The sequence below is a fragment of the Chenopodium album genome, chromosome 23, assembly GCF_948465745.1.
Source record: "Chenopodium album chromosome 23, dcCheAlbu1.1, whole genome shotgun sequence".
Taxonomy (NCBI): domain Eukaryota; kingdom Viridiplantae; phylum Streptophyta; class Magnoliopsida; order Caryophyllales; family Amaranthaceae; genus Chenopodium; species Chenopodium album.
This window is the reverse complement of record NC_137856.1, coordinates 38,056,730-38,071,239: the sequence shown is the minus strand read 5'-3', so window position 1 is coordinate 38,071,239 and position 14,510 is coordinate 38,056,730. Positions and strand designations below refer to the sequence as shown.

General features: G+C 35.4%; 6 pseudogenes across 1 annotated transcript; all 6 read left to right on the top strand.

Annotated features, from left to right (window-relative positions):
• Positions 1 to 1,814: 1,814 nt before the first annotated feature.
• On the top strand, positions 1,815 to 2,935 carry LOC145607582 (carboxylesterase 1 pseudogene; annotated as a pseudogene).
• Positions 2,936 to 3,418: 483 nt separating this feature from the next.
• On the top strand, positions 3,419 to 4,720 carry LOC145609421 (carboxylesterase 1 pseudogene; annotated as a pseudogene).
• A 749-nt stretch (positions 4,721 to 5,469) lies between these two features.
• LOC145609469 (carboxylesterase 20 pseudogene) lies at positions 5,470 to 6,641 on the top strand (annotated as a pseudogene).
• Positions 6,642 to 6,865: 224 nt separating this feature from the next.
• Positions 6,866 to 8,002, top strand: LOC145609456 (carboxylesterase 1 pseudogene; annotated as a pseudogene).
• A 1,027-nt stretch (positions 8,003 to 9,029) lies between these two features.
• On the top strand, positions 9,030 to 10,046 carry LOC145607581 (carboxylesterase 20 pseudogene; annotated as a pseudogene).
• Positions 10,047 to 10,892: 846 nt separating this feature from the next.
• LOC145607580 (carboxylesterase 1 pseudogene) lies at positions 10,893 to 12,746 on the top strand (annotated as a pseudogene). The gene is made up of 2 exons (XR_014105587.1): positions 10,893 to 11,372; positions 12,097 to 12,746. The product of XR_014105587.1 is annotated as a carboxylesterase 1 pseudogene (transcript).
• The last annotated feature ends 1,764 nt before the right edge of the window (positions 12,747 to 14,510 follow it).

Genomic DNA, 14,510 nt, shown 5'->3' with positions numbered 1-14,510 from the left:
TATCTTGGCTTTTAAAATTGTTGTCTTTGAACTAAAATGTGTTGCCTTAGGAATAGACAACGGGGGCATAAACTACGCCTCATATGTGTTGCCTTAGCTACAAGGCAACACTTTTTTGATATTAGGCAATAGTTTTTCAGCGTAACCTTTGCTTTATTTTGTTGTAGTGTCTCCGGGTGTCCAATTGGGTCGGTGGAACCATCCAATATGCCCTTAAACGGTCATTTTACCCGTTCACAACTTGTAGTGCTTTCGTAAACTCAAGCCTACCATGTACTTTTATGACAGCATATAATGATCATATATGGTTTCAAACGGCATTATATGACGCCGAGATCTATCACCCAGGGTTTCAACACTTTTTGTCATCGGGCCCCGAAATCTGAAAATTTCCTCAAAAAGTGTGGATTATAGCTAGAGCCGTCAAAAACTGACCCGACCCGAAAACCCAATCTTAACCGACAATGATATGAACGTAGCCTGTACTCGAACAATGGAGTGAAACTAGTGAACTATATCTTGACCTGAACCTGACCTGATCTTAAGCGAAAGTCGATTTGATCCAATACTTTATGACCTGACCTGAACCTGCACCCAACCTGATAATAACCGTCAACCGATTTAATTTGACCCGAATACAATCCAAACTTGAACTAGTACCTGACCCAATTAAAACCTTAACCCGAGTCATGGAATGTTTAATAAAATTTGATATACCTTTTATTCAGCTTATATACTGGTATTATATTTTTGTAGACCCTCAATCCCATTTAATAAAATCTTTTGTTCATCTTATATACCTTTTGTTCTCTATTACTCTTATATAGATTTAATAAAATCTTGATGATGCTTGCTCAAATTATGGAAGGCGTAATTATATACTTCAACTTGGCCACATCGATATTTATTAGAGATTGAACTTGAATCAAAACCTGACTCAACACTAACCCGAACTCAAATGTACCATCTTGTTAACCCATCTAAACCCGCCTCAACACAACCCGAACTTGAAATTAACCTTAATATGATTTTAACTCAAATTGAACCCAACCTATATTCAAAAAGGGGAACGACCAGTTATAAGTTGAACTGAAATTGACCCGACCTGAACCTGAACCTGATCTGAAGCTAGATTGATCCGACATAATCTGATCCTGATTTAACCTGAGACCTAATTTGACCCGACCCAAACCCGACTTGAATACCCAAATTGACAGCTCTAGGTGTATTTTATTTGTTTAAATGCCCATTCAGATCTCAAATGCGTGAATTTCTTGGGTTCAAATTAATAACATATGATGACAAATCATGATACCAAAATACATATTTAATGGTACCAACAAATGTAAAATATTTTAGTGATATCAAAATAATTTTATGCTGGTTATAAAATAATACCATTTTGATACCAACGAATATTATTAAAACCCTAAACTTGAGTTTTAGAGCTTAAGAATTTCTCGATGATTGAAACTCATGATTCACTCTACAAGTCTATGAACATTAGCAGAAACTATTTAGCCTAAGTCGATCTAATTTTCACAATAATAAGTTTTTGAGATCAAATTGTACTAGGTCTATGAATATACGAAGTAATTGATGAATTGAAGTTTCAGCGCCCGCCAAAGAAGACCTTACCCCACTTGATTTGCTTTCCTCCGTATCACATGAATTGAACCTTGGGGAACAAGCGATCAACAAATCTCCCACTATTACAAACAAAAAAAAAAACCTACCAAGGCACCAAATGCCAAATCATTCCTCGATTTAATTACATTTAGATCGTTTACCAATAATTAACACTCCTACTACATCTATTCATCTCATTTTATTTTAATTACTTCAAAATAACTAAAACTAACAAAATAATCCAAAACCTTAAAGAAACCCTCCACATTACCTCAAATCCTGATGGAACCTTTACTCGTCCCTTAGACATTTACCCTGTAGTCCCTCCTTCCATCGATGACCTAGATTCTCCTTCTCTTTCCAAAGATGTAACTCTAAGCTCTGACAAATCGACTTGGGTTCGAATCTTCTTACCCCGACTTTTCCTTAACTCGTCGTCATCTTCTCCTAGGAAGAAACGTCCTATTATAATGTACGTTCATGGCAGCGGCTTTGTTGTTGCTAGTGCCGCACACCCAAACTTCCATGACTTCTGCTCCTACGCAGCGAGCCAGCTCGCTGCGTTGGTTGTTTCTGTTGAGTACAGGCTCGCCCCTGAACATCGTCTTCCTGCAGCGTATGACGATGTTCTAGAGGCTTTGACTTGGGTCAAAGAAGGTAATGATGAGTGGATACAAGAGTACGGAGATTTATCGAGTTGTGTTTTGATGGGTGATAGTGCAGGAGGTAATATAGTTTATCATACTGGATTAATGGCCGCAGCTCGAGTTGATGAATTAAAACCGTTACAGATAATGGGTTTGGTTTTGATCCAACCGTATTTTAGCGGCTTGGTTCGAACTGAGTCAGAGCTCCGCTTGGAAAATGATAAAATTTTAAATCTTAAATGTAACGACTTGTGTTGGGAAGCCTCTTTGCCGATTGGGGCTGACCGGAGTCATGAGTATTGTGACTCGGTTAAAGATGGTGGTTCGAGTTTATTAGACCGGGTTCGAGAGTTGGGGTGGCGGGTTTGGGTGGTGAGCTGTGATGGTGACCCGCTTTTTGATCGGAGTGTAGAGTTGGTGAAGTTGATGGAAAAGAGAGGGTTGGATGTTAAGTCTAAGTTTCGTGAAGGTGGTGAGCATGGGATGTATGTGGGTCATCCTTCTAAATATAAGGCAGATGAATTGTTGGATTTTGTTAAAGGCTTTTTCTCTTAAGTTTTTAGTCATTTATTTGTCTAAAATAAGTATCATTTGAGTGAAAAAAACACAAAGACAAATTACAATTTTTATTGTAATTGAAATCCTAAGTTATTTATCATTTTTTATAGTACAATTTTACAAATTTCATATATGTTTATTGTAATAATTACTTGTATTATTTTTCGTCTAAGTGAAAAGCTTCATATTATGTCATGATTTCATGACCTATATCGAACACTAATTAGTTACAAGTAATAAGATATGATTATATTGTAATAGCATGTACTCATGTAGCAATTTGGCTAAATAACTTTTTTAATGATAACTCCATAATCATCATCTATTTCCAAAGCCTGTTTAAGCGTTCCAATGTCAACTTTCCAATTGCTTTTTTTAATCAATTGTCTAACACCAAATATATAGTATTGTAACGTACCACCCTTGTATCAAAAATAAGATGGATCATGGGATGATAGAAAGAAGTAGTTCAAGCCTTCAAGGTCAAATTACTTAAAGGGTGATTTGGTCTTTTATCTTATTTAATTTATCTTATTTAGTACTCATTACTTTTGATTTTAAATCTCTATACAAAGAATGAGAAATCTCACCACCTCTGCTACCACCGCCACTACAACCACCATCTTAGTATTCCTCATACTCCTTTACCTCTCCGTCCAAAAATTATATCCGTCACAAAAAATAATGTCACACGTAACGTATTCAATCCCGATAGATCCTTATAACCGCCTCCACATCATCCAAAACTCCGATGGTACACTAACACGCCTCCCCGAGTTCTACCCCACCGTCCCTCCTTCCACCACTAACTCCTCCGCTCCTTCTCTCTCCAAAGACGTCATTCTAAACTCAGATCACAACACCTCGGTTCGAATCTTCCTTCCAAAAAACGTTTCGAACCACGAAAAAACCCCAAAGAAACTCCCAATACTAGTTTTTATTCATGGAGGTGGATTCGTCCTTTGCAGTGTAGCCACCCCTGTTGTTCACGAGTTCTGTTCTGAATCAGCGAGTCAACTCGGCGCGTTAGTCGTCTCGGTTGAGTATAGACTCGCACCTGAACATCGTCTTCCTGCTCAATACGACGACGTTTTGGAGGCGTTGAATTGGGTTAAAGAAGAAAAAGATGAGTGGATAAAAAATTACGGGGATTTAACGAGATGTGTTTTGATGGGTGAGAGTGCAGGGGGTAATATAGTCTATCATGTTGGGTTGAAGTTAGCTAATCAAATCGATGATTTTAAGCCGTTGATTACTAAGGGGTTAATTTTGATCCAACCGTATTTTGGTGGTGTTGAGCGTACTAAATCCGAGATTAGGTTGGTTAATGATGAAACCTTGTGTTTAGTTGTTAATGATTTGTTGTGGGACCTTTCTTTGCCCGTCGGGTCGAATCGGAGTCACGAGTATTGTGACCCGTTTGTAGGTAATGGGTTGAAGTTATGGGACCGGGTTCGGGGTTTGGGTTGGAAAATTGGGGTGACGGGTTGTGATGGTGACCCGCTTTTTGATCGGAATGTGGAATTGGTTAAAGTATTGAAACTTAGAGGATTGAATGTAAAGTCTATGTTTGATAAAGGTGGTTATCATGGAATGTTTTTATCTCATCCTACTAAGACAAAAGAATTGTTTGAATTTGTAAACAATTTTTTCATTTTTAGTGATCAATGATGCTCCGTATTAAAGTTGTAAACGCTTGATCTATTGAATCATTTTCTTTAACTCTCTCTTCTTCTTAGTGTCATTTTTGTTTTTCAATTTTTTTTTTTTTTTTTAATATATGCCTTTTCATCCTAATGTTCAGTTTATCTCAAATGACCCTTTATATCTCTTAAATTTCTTCCCAAATTATAAGTTCCTTCTTTCAAAATTCCTACGAAAACTAACTTTTATGCAGAATTCTTTAATCAACCTACTGCAAAAACATCTCATCAAAATATTTTAACCTACGCATTGCACGGGTGAAATACTAGTTGTACATTAACATAAAATCGTACTTGAACAAAGTACCATAATTTAAGTGAGTTTTTTCTTTTATTGTCAATAGTTTCGGAATAATACCTAGGCTATAGCTTCTCACCCCTCTCTTTTATGCCTATAGCTTAAACTAATTTTTTTTTTTTTTTTGAGGAAAAGCTTAAACTAATTTTCACTCCTAACTAATATTGAACTATATATACTATGCTTAATTAGATTATAAAACAGCAAAAATGCAACGCTTTGCTTAAACTAATATAGTTTACTACGGATTGTGTATTAGTTTGACTTCTCAATGAATAGAAAGAGCACAGTCCATATATAACAAGCTTATTTTGGTTGCTAAATTAATTTCTACTACTAGCCACTCATAAGAATTATGTCAGATCAATATGTAGCATAAAATACTCGTATTACTCCACATAATTGGAAAAATTACATCCAAATCCTCTTAATTTCTTAAACAAACAATGAAAAATGCCATGGGATTATAACTCTTTTTTTTTTTTTTTTTTTTTTTTTTTGGATTATAACTCTTGATCCCGTCTCTTATCAAATGGCTCATAAATAAATAAATAAATAAAAATACTCTCGCATCTGATCATAGACATATTTCCAATAGAAATTCGAGCAATTGGGACAGCTGTAATTACACCAACGACAATAAGAGTACAGTCTTTTTTTTTTGGCTATACCTTATCTCATCCAAATCATACATTTCGCTATTAAATCAACTATTTTAGTTTCCTTCAACAATAATCTAAACAACAATGGATCCTACAAAATTACCTGTATTATTCCTCCTATTTACAATCTTAGCAATTTTACCAATCCATAATCAAGCACAAAATTCCACCAATGATCCTTACAAATTACTCCACCTTATTCCTAATCCCGACGGTTCAATCACTCGAATCAAAGAATTCTATCCGACCGTACCACCCAACACTTCTTCTGTTGCATTCTCTAGGGATGTCCCTCTCAACCACGATAAAAACACGTGGATTCGACTCTACTTACCCAACAAGTCCGACCTTGTAAACCTCCCGATCATAGTTTATGCCCATGGGGGTGGGTTTATTATTCTTAGCACTGCCACCCCTAACTTCGACTGGTTTCTCTCCAACACGGCGAATAACCTCACCGTGTTGGTTGTCTCGGTTGAGTATCGGCTCGCACCCGAACACCGCCTTCCTGCGGCTTACGACGACGTTTTAGAGGCCTTGCATTGGGTAAAAGAAAAAAAGGACGTGTGGGTGAACACGTATGCGGATGTTACAAGGTGTATTTTGATGGGTGAGAGTGCAGGGGGTAACATTGCTTACAATGTAGGATTAGGAGCGTCTATTTTAAACCATGAGCTTAAGCCGTTGGTTATTAAAGGTTTGGTTTTGATCCAACCTTTTTTTGGCGGGTTAAATCGTACCGGATCTGAGTTGAAATTACCCGATTCAGCTGGTTTACCCTTAGTGATTACGGATTTTATGTGGAATTTGTCTTTACCACTTGGAGTTACTAGGAACCACCTGTATTGTGATCCGATGTTTGGAGGCGGGTCAAGTAATTTAGATAAAATTAAAGAGTTGGGCTGGCGGGTTGCAATAGCGGGTTGTGATGGAGATCGACTTTATGACAAACAAGTAGAGGTATTTATGTTTTTAAAAAATCGAGGCGTAGATGTCGTTGGTAATTTTAGTAAAGGAGATTACCATGGTGTTTTTGTTACTGAACTTGCTAAATCTCAAAAGTTGTTTGAATTTGTTAGAAGTGTATTTTCTTACCTTCGTTATTAAATATTTGTACCCTTTTGTTCCTCATTAATTTAAGTGAAGTCCCATTTGATAAATAACGGCACAAAAATTATGTATTCTATTTTATTTCATAAGTGTAGTACCAAAAGTGACAAACAGCTTTAACAAACACAATGGACCCAATACTGTCATCAAAGATGAATTTTTCAAACTTATGTCCCATCATTTTCGATAATTGATTCCCTTTCACACTTGAGCATTAATGAAATGCAACTAACTTTTCTCAATCTTCTTTACTTATTAGCTTAGATTCAAATCACAAAAATTATACTCTACTTGTACTAAGCTAAGCTACAAAAAATGAAAAACCCAACAAAACTACTAGTATTCTTGTTCCTAATTACAAGTTTAGTATCAATCCAAATTACTTTATCCAATGCTCAACCTCCCTTAATAGATCCTTACGCATTTTTCCACATAATTCCGAACCCGGATGGCTCAATCACTCGAATCAAACAGTTTTACCCGACCGTCCCACCCAACACATCCTCTAGTATTGCCTTCTCTAGAGATGTCTCTCTTAACCCCGTTAAAAAGACGTGGGTTCGACTCTACTTACCCAACAAGTCCGATATCTATAACCTTTCAATAGTTGTTTTTGCACACGGAGGTCAATTCATTCTATTGAGTACGGCCACCCCTCAATTTGACACATTCCTCTCCAACACGGCGAACCAACTCAACGTGTTAGTTGTCTCGGTTGAGTACCGGCTAGCCCCCGAGCATCGCCTTCCTGCTGCCTACGACGACGTTTTGGATGCCTTGTATTGGGTGAAGGATAAAAAGGATGAGTGGGTGAGAAAATATGGAGATGCTTCTAGGTGCATTATGATGGGTGAGAGTGCAGGGGGCAACATTGTATACAACGTAGGATTACGAGCGTCTGTTCTAACCCGTGAGTTAAGGCCGTTAATTATACGAGGTTTGGTTTTAATCCAACCCTTTTTTGGAGGATCAAATCCGAGTCGTAATAAGGATGGTAATTTTCAAGCAGTGGTTGATCTATTGTGGCATATGTCTTTACCCGTTGGAGCTAATTGGAACAATCCGTATTTTAACCCGATGTACTGTGGCGGGTTGCGTAATTTGGATAGGGTTAAAGGTTTGGGTTGGCGGGTTGCAATTGCGGGTTGTGATGGGGATTTTATTTTTTATAGGCAATTGGAGGTGTTCAAGTTTCTTGAGAGACGAGGGGTGAATGTTTTTGGTAATTTTAGTAGAGGGTTTTACCATGGTGTTTTTATTGGTGATGCTACCAAAGCTCAAAAGCTTTATCAATTTGTAAGGAATGTTTTCTCACCTTATGTAACTTCTTGAATGTGAAAGTACATTCATAATTATTATGCGGAACCTTATTATACATTGTTTCTTATTGTAATATGTCAAGACTTAAATATTTCAAATCATATGGAGTCCATTAATGTGTCTCGGCTTTACTACTATACCCAAATTTGCTTTTGTTTTCATTAGTTTGATCTAGGATACTCATAATAGAAACCATATTCATTCAATTACTTAAGTAAATACTTACTACTTATATATATGACCCTTTTCTACTAGCTTATTGGCTTTGATTTGCTCAATAATTTGAAGTTAATAAGATACTTCCCCGAATTTGACGGACAAATGGACAACATAGTTTTATTAGTCATAATATACATTCCATGAAAGGAAATAGTGCAATTATTGGAGTAAGGATTTAGGATATAGATTATCAAAGGCTTCAAATCACTAGGTCCTCTTTTTTGGGTATCATGGTAGGGCAGAATAAGCTTCATAGGACTATATAAGCTTACGTTGGAGAAAAGTATAATTATATGCACCGTTGATCCTTACCAATATATTTAATCAAAGCGAAACCTAGATGGTACACTTACTTGATACGGAGCTTTCATCTAGGCATCTACACATGCCAGATCCCAATTCTTCTTCCCCCTCTTTTCTTACCTAAGATTAACCACTTGATAATATAACTAACAGCAATTTGTAGCATTTTTTTTATTCGAATAAGCCACATAAACACTATAATTTAATAATAAAGGCGGAGGATTTGAATACGTGGCTAATCATATGTAAGCTCTTAATATTTACGACCATGTCATGACCGCCGAGTCCATTATACTACCCAATTCCGGATAATGACGCACAAATTAAATTTATCTATTCTAATTTAATGTACTCCGTAATATATGGCGCAATTCCTAACATTATGACAAACACCTTTAGCAAACATAACGGACCCATTACTGCCAACAAGTACGACTATATGGGGTTTTTTCAAACTCACATCTCATCATTTTCAATAATTGATTCTATTTCACAGTTATGCAATAATGAAATGTAACCAACCTTTTCTCAACTTTCTTTACTTAGCTTTGTTTCAAACATAACATTTACTAAGCTAAAAATGATAAATCTAACCAAGCTACTAGCATTCTTCATTCGAATTACAAGTTTTGTATCAATCCAAATTTCTTTATCCAATGCTCAACCTCCCCTCATTGATCCTTACTCATTTTTCCACATAATTCCGAATCCGGATGGCTCAATCACTCGAATTAAGGAGTTTTACCCGACCGTCCCACCCAACACTTCTACTAATCTTGCCTTCTCTAGAGATGTCCCTCTCAACCCCGTTAAAAAGACGTGGGTTCGACTCTACTTACCCAACAAGCCAGATAACTTTAACCTACCTATCATTGTTTTTGCCCATGGTGGTGGGTTCATTATCCTAAGCACTGCCACCCCTAGCGTCGACTCTTTTCTCTCTAACACGGCGAATAATCTTAACGTGTTAGTTGTCTCTGTTGAGTACCGGCTTGCCCCTGAGCATCGCCTTCCTGCTGCCTACGACGACGTTTTGGACGCCTTGTATTGGGTGAAGGATAAAAAAGATGAGTGGGTGAAAAAGTATGGAGATGCTTCTAGGTGCATTATGATGGGGGAGAGTGTAGGAGGCAACATTGCCTACAACGTAGGATTACGAGCGTCTGTTCTAACCCGTGAACTACAACCGTTGGTTATCCGAGGTTTAGTACTAATCCAACCATTCTTTGGAGGATCAAATCCGAACCGTGTTAAGTACGGTAATTTACAAAAAATGGTTGATTTTTTGTGGCATTTGTCTCTACCCCATGGAGCTAACTTGAACAATCCTTATTTTAACCCGATGTACAGTGGCGGGTCCAGGAATTTGGACAATATTAGAGGTTTGGGTTGGCGGATTGCAATAGCAGGTTGTGATGGGGATTTTATTTTCGACAGGCAAGTGGAAGTGTTCAAATTTCTTGAGGAACGAGGGGTGAATGTCGTTAGTAATTTTGGTAAAGGATTTTACCATGGTGTTTCTATTGGTAATAGTACTAAAGCTCAAGAGCTCTACCAATTTGTGCGCTATGTTTTTTCACCTTACATAACTTCTTGAATTAGTTGAATGTTTTAATGCTTGTATACTCAAGCTTGCATTAGTTATGCCTTCATCCTTAATTTGCGCATGTTATGTTAGTGTTGCATATCAGTATATCTGGCCCAATAATGTAGACTAACAAACATCAAATCATATGGAGCCCATATTCCTTGGGCCTTTTTTATATTTATCAGAATTAACTACAGATTTTTTTTTATTTTATTTTTTTTTTCCTAGATCTAATCTAGCATAGTTTTTTGTTTAAAATAATGTCAATGTGCAATTGTGCATGCAAGTGTCAGAAGGAAGAGGAAGGAAGAGAAGGAAAAAAACAATGATTTTATTTTCCGATGTTTGGTAAATGTAAGGAAATGAACGAAAGATCGAGAAAGGAAACATCTTTTAATCTGTGATAGTGCGATTGAAATTATTATTATCACTTTAAATATAATTTTTAATTGACAACCCACTTGAATGTAAGGCTAAGGCTTACCTATTATTAGTAGTAATATCTAAGAATTGTGCACCAAAAAATCTCAAAATTGCTAGTCATATTTGTTTATATTGAAAATTAAGTAAAAATAGAAGCATCTACTACTTGCTCGTAGATAAATTGGACTACAAATAAACATTTAATGAAAGTTTTAACTTTTAAACAATTAACAGGTTGAAGTTTATGCAATAATAATATTCCTTATTTGCTGGCAAAAGTTCGTGCAATGTACAATACAAATCAAAGGCTATACCACATTATAATTCTTCAATCTCTTCTTTAAAACCCCAAATTCTACTTCAATTCTTATAAAACACTACCACAAAAAAAAAAAAAAAAAAAAAAAATCAATCAACGACTCAGATCCAACCATGGCTAGTGAAGATCAAAAGTCAACTCCAATCTGCACCATTGATCCATACCAATACCTTCAATCCAAACTTAACTCAGATGGTACACTTACTAGATACCTAGATGTTCCATCTGCACCTGCTACACCAGATCCTAACTCTACTTCCTCTGTTCTTACCAAAGATTTTACTCTAAACTCGACTTACAATACTTACGTTCGAGTTTTCCTCCCGAAAATTGCACTATCGGATCCTTCCAAGAAGTTCCCCATCGTAGTGTACTACCACGGGGGTGGTTTCGTTCTTTTACATGTCGATTCTTACTATAATCATGATATCTGTTGTGCGCTTGCATCATATGCGTCGGTGATTGTTGTGTCTGTTGAGTATCGGTTGGCGCCTGAGCACCGCCTTCCAGCTGCTTATGATGATGCTATGGATGCTGTGAAGTGGGTTCGTGATTCTGTGGTTAATAAGGAGCATAGCACTTCTGATCCGACTGTAAGTTCATCACTTTTAGTCTAGGTTTTAGTCTTTTTCATTGATAGTTATTTGACTAATGAAATACTTGTTAAGTCATGTAAAAAGTATTCATTTTAATTCTTTGGTGTTAGGAATATTACATGGCTGATATACTGCTACAATTTGATTAATAATAATAATATAACAATATTTCAAATGACGGTGTAATTTGTTTAATTATATCATAGCAAAAATAGAGTCAAAATTGATGAACTTTGACTTTGAAAAGTCACAAACATAGCAATTGCAGTATCATACAAAAATTTCTTAATGAGTAAATTTTTTTTTAAGTTTTTTTATGGGGAGTAAATTTTTTTGAAATAAAAAGAGGTGATATTTGATTGCATAAAAACCCGAGTTAACGTAACGAATGATAAAAATATATATTGGGTAATGGGTATATGTGACAATCAAACCTAGTAAGTGACATAGTAGTTAGCTAAGTTACTCAAAGGGAAGAAGTCTATCAAAATTGAGGTAAAAGTGTTTTTTGAGTAAATTCAATATCGAAATAAATCCTTTATTTTTTTAACACACTCTAAAAATTAGTTTTATTATACAAACACTTAATAAAAGTCAACTTGCATTGTTACATGTATTGAGAAACCAAATAAATACATTACGTATTTTATATCTTTTATATTTACGATTCTGGCCATAAACTAATTTTAAATATATATTGTATGATTTATTATGTGTGTAGGATGAATGGTTGTCCAAGTATGGAGACATTAGTAACTGTTTTTTGATGGGAACAAGTGCTGGAGGGAACATAGCTTATCAAACAGCATTAAGGGTATCTTATCTCATTGACGATCTCCACCCCTTGAAATTTAAAGGTGTGATTTTGCATCATCCATATTTTGGTGGGTCCCAGCGTACCGGGTCGGAATTGAGGTTAATCAATGACCCATATTTGCCATTGTCCGGTAACGATTTGTTTTGGGAGCTCTCTTTGCCTGAAGGGGCCAATCGTGACCATGAGTTTTGCAACCCTTTATCAGGATTAGCGGGTGATGGATTGAGTCGGATAAAAAGGATCAAGGAAATGAGTGTGCGTGTGTTGGTCACGGAGTGTAGTGGTGACCCCCTTGTGGACCGTGTATCGGAGTTTGTTAAGGTGTTGGGAGATATAGGAGTGAATGTGAAAGGGCATTTTACTGAAGGAGATTATCATGGAGTGGAAATTTTGGACCAAAAAAAGTGTGAAGAATTGCTTGTTGTTCTTTATGATTTTATCAACTCCTGCTTAAATGCTTGAATAAATGTTGCGTGTTGATGAAACATTGCAATTCAAGTCTTCACTGTGCTTTTTATTGCATCGTCTAATTTTGCATAATAAAAATTTCTTTGAAGTTGTTAACGCAAAAAAAAAAAACTTGTACTTCGAATTTTTTTATTATAATATTATAAGACATCAATTGGCGTTATAAATGTAATAATTTATAGTTCTGTTTTTATCGTCTTACAAAGTACTCGTATTATCTTATACTTAAGTATACATACATTTTCCAATATCTATTGATATACTCTGTATCATATATGTATGTTCTTTCCTCTTGAAATCCCAAGTCCTCAGGTCATTGCACAGCTAACTGAGCTAAGTTGTCTAATTACAAGAAATCAATAAAGAAAGCAATAATCCAGAGTTGGTTATCCATTTTACTGCTCACAAACTTTTAAATAAAATGGATGTTCAGTAATTTACTGAACATCCGTTATAAAGTAACAATAATATGTGCAAAAGTTACACTAAAACGCACAAAAGTTACACTAAAACGCACAAAAGTTTCCCTGACATATATAAGAGCTATGTATGCTTCATTAATAAATTTGACAAAAGTGACACTAAATCTGACAAAAGTGTACCCGATGTACAGTAAATTACTGAAAACCGAATGTATACAAAAGTTTTCCTTTAGTGTTTTGGGCTGCAAAGACATCAATATGGGCTTTAGTATTAGTGGCCCAAGGTTACAAGTCTTACAACTAGAATTGGGGTGGTGGCTCTTATCTATCAAGGACAAATAGCACTTTGTAAGTTTTCCACGAAAATATTGATTACAGGTACTATAAGTCCATGATTAAAATGTCACTAGCAGAATTCAACCCACATACGAGCCTCACCAGGAAAGTATGGCATGGTGGTTAATGGGCCATATGGGATTAGTTATGCTTGAGGCTGCGTTTTAGACTATTATTTCATGTAGTTCGTATGACACGACACAACACAAAACCATAAATAATTAATAGTACTGTAAGATTCTAAGTTATAGGCTGGATCTAGCCAGCCCATATTGTACATGAGCTTGGAATTGCATGAATGCATGATACAACACATTTTGGGAGTAATATGTAGTATAAGTTACTACGGAACAATTATATATTTATATTAAGTAGTGTTAGTGGAAAATATCTAATATTTATATTAAGTAGTGTTAGTGGAAAATATCTAATATCTTGATATGTTTAAGAAAAATAACATCATTGTATAAAAATTTAATACTACGAAGTAAGTGATTTTTTATTTTATATTATTTTATATTGCTTCCACTGTCCTTTGCATTTTTTTCAAGAAATAATTTTAAATCATGCCTTATACATAAATTTTGTAAACCATACAACCTTTCAGAGAAAGTATTTTTGACTGGTATCCAATTAAGGTCAATGAAACACCTACATTTAATAAAATGTTTTTTCTCTAATGAATTTTCTAATGAAAATGTATTCATCAATAAAATGTCTTCACTTTTATGCTTTATACTCGGTTCAGTTCTAACATTGACCAACTATAGGCTTAATGCTAAAGATTTAAGGTCTATAGCATGTGTATCATAAATTAGTTAGACATGATTTACGTAAATTAAAAAAAAAACTCTCAAAATTAGAACTTTCACACTAAGATGCAAAATATTGTTGATACTTCCCCCTCATATTAGAAAATGTATAGCGACTTCAACCAAGTCAACTCAAAATTAGTACTCGTAATTAATTAGAAGTTCAAAACTGTTGTCAATCAATAACACGATTATGCTATGCTTCTAAGTCTTCATATAAATAGGAGTAAACAACACTTAAAGAATATCAAAAACTATAGTCAAAATAAAAGTACACATA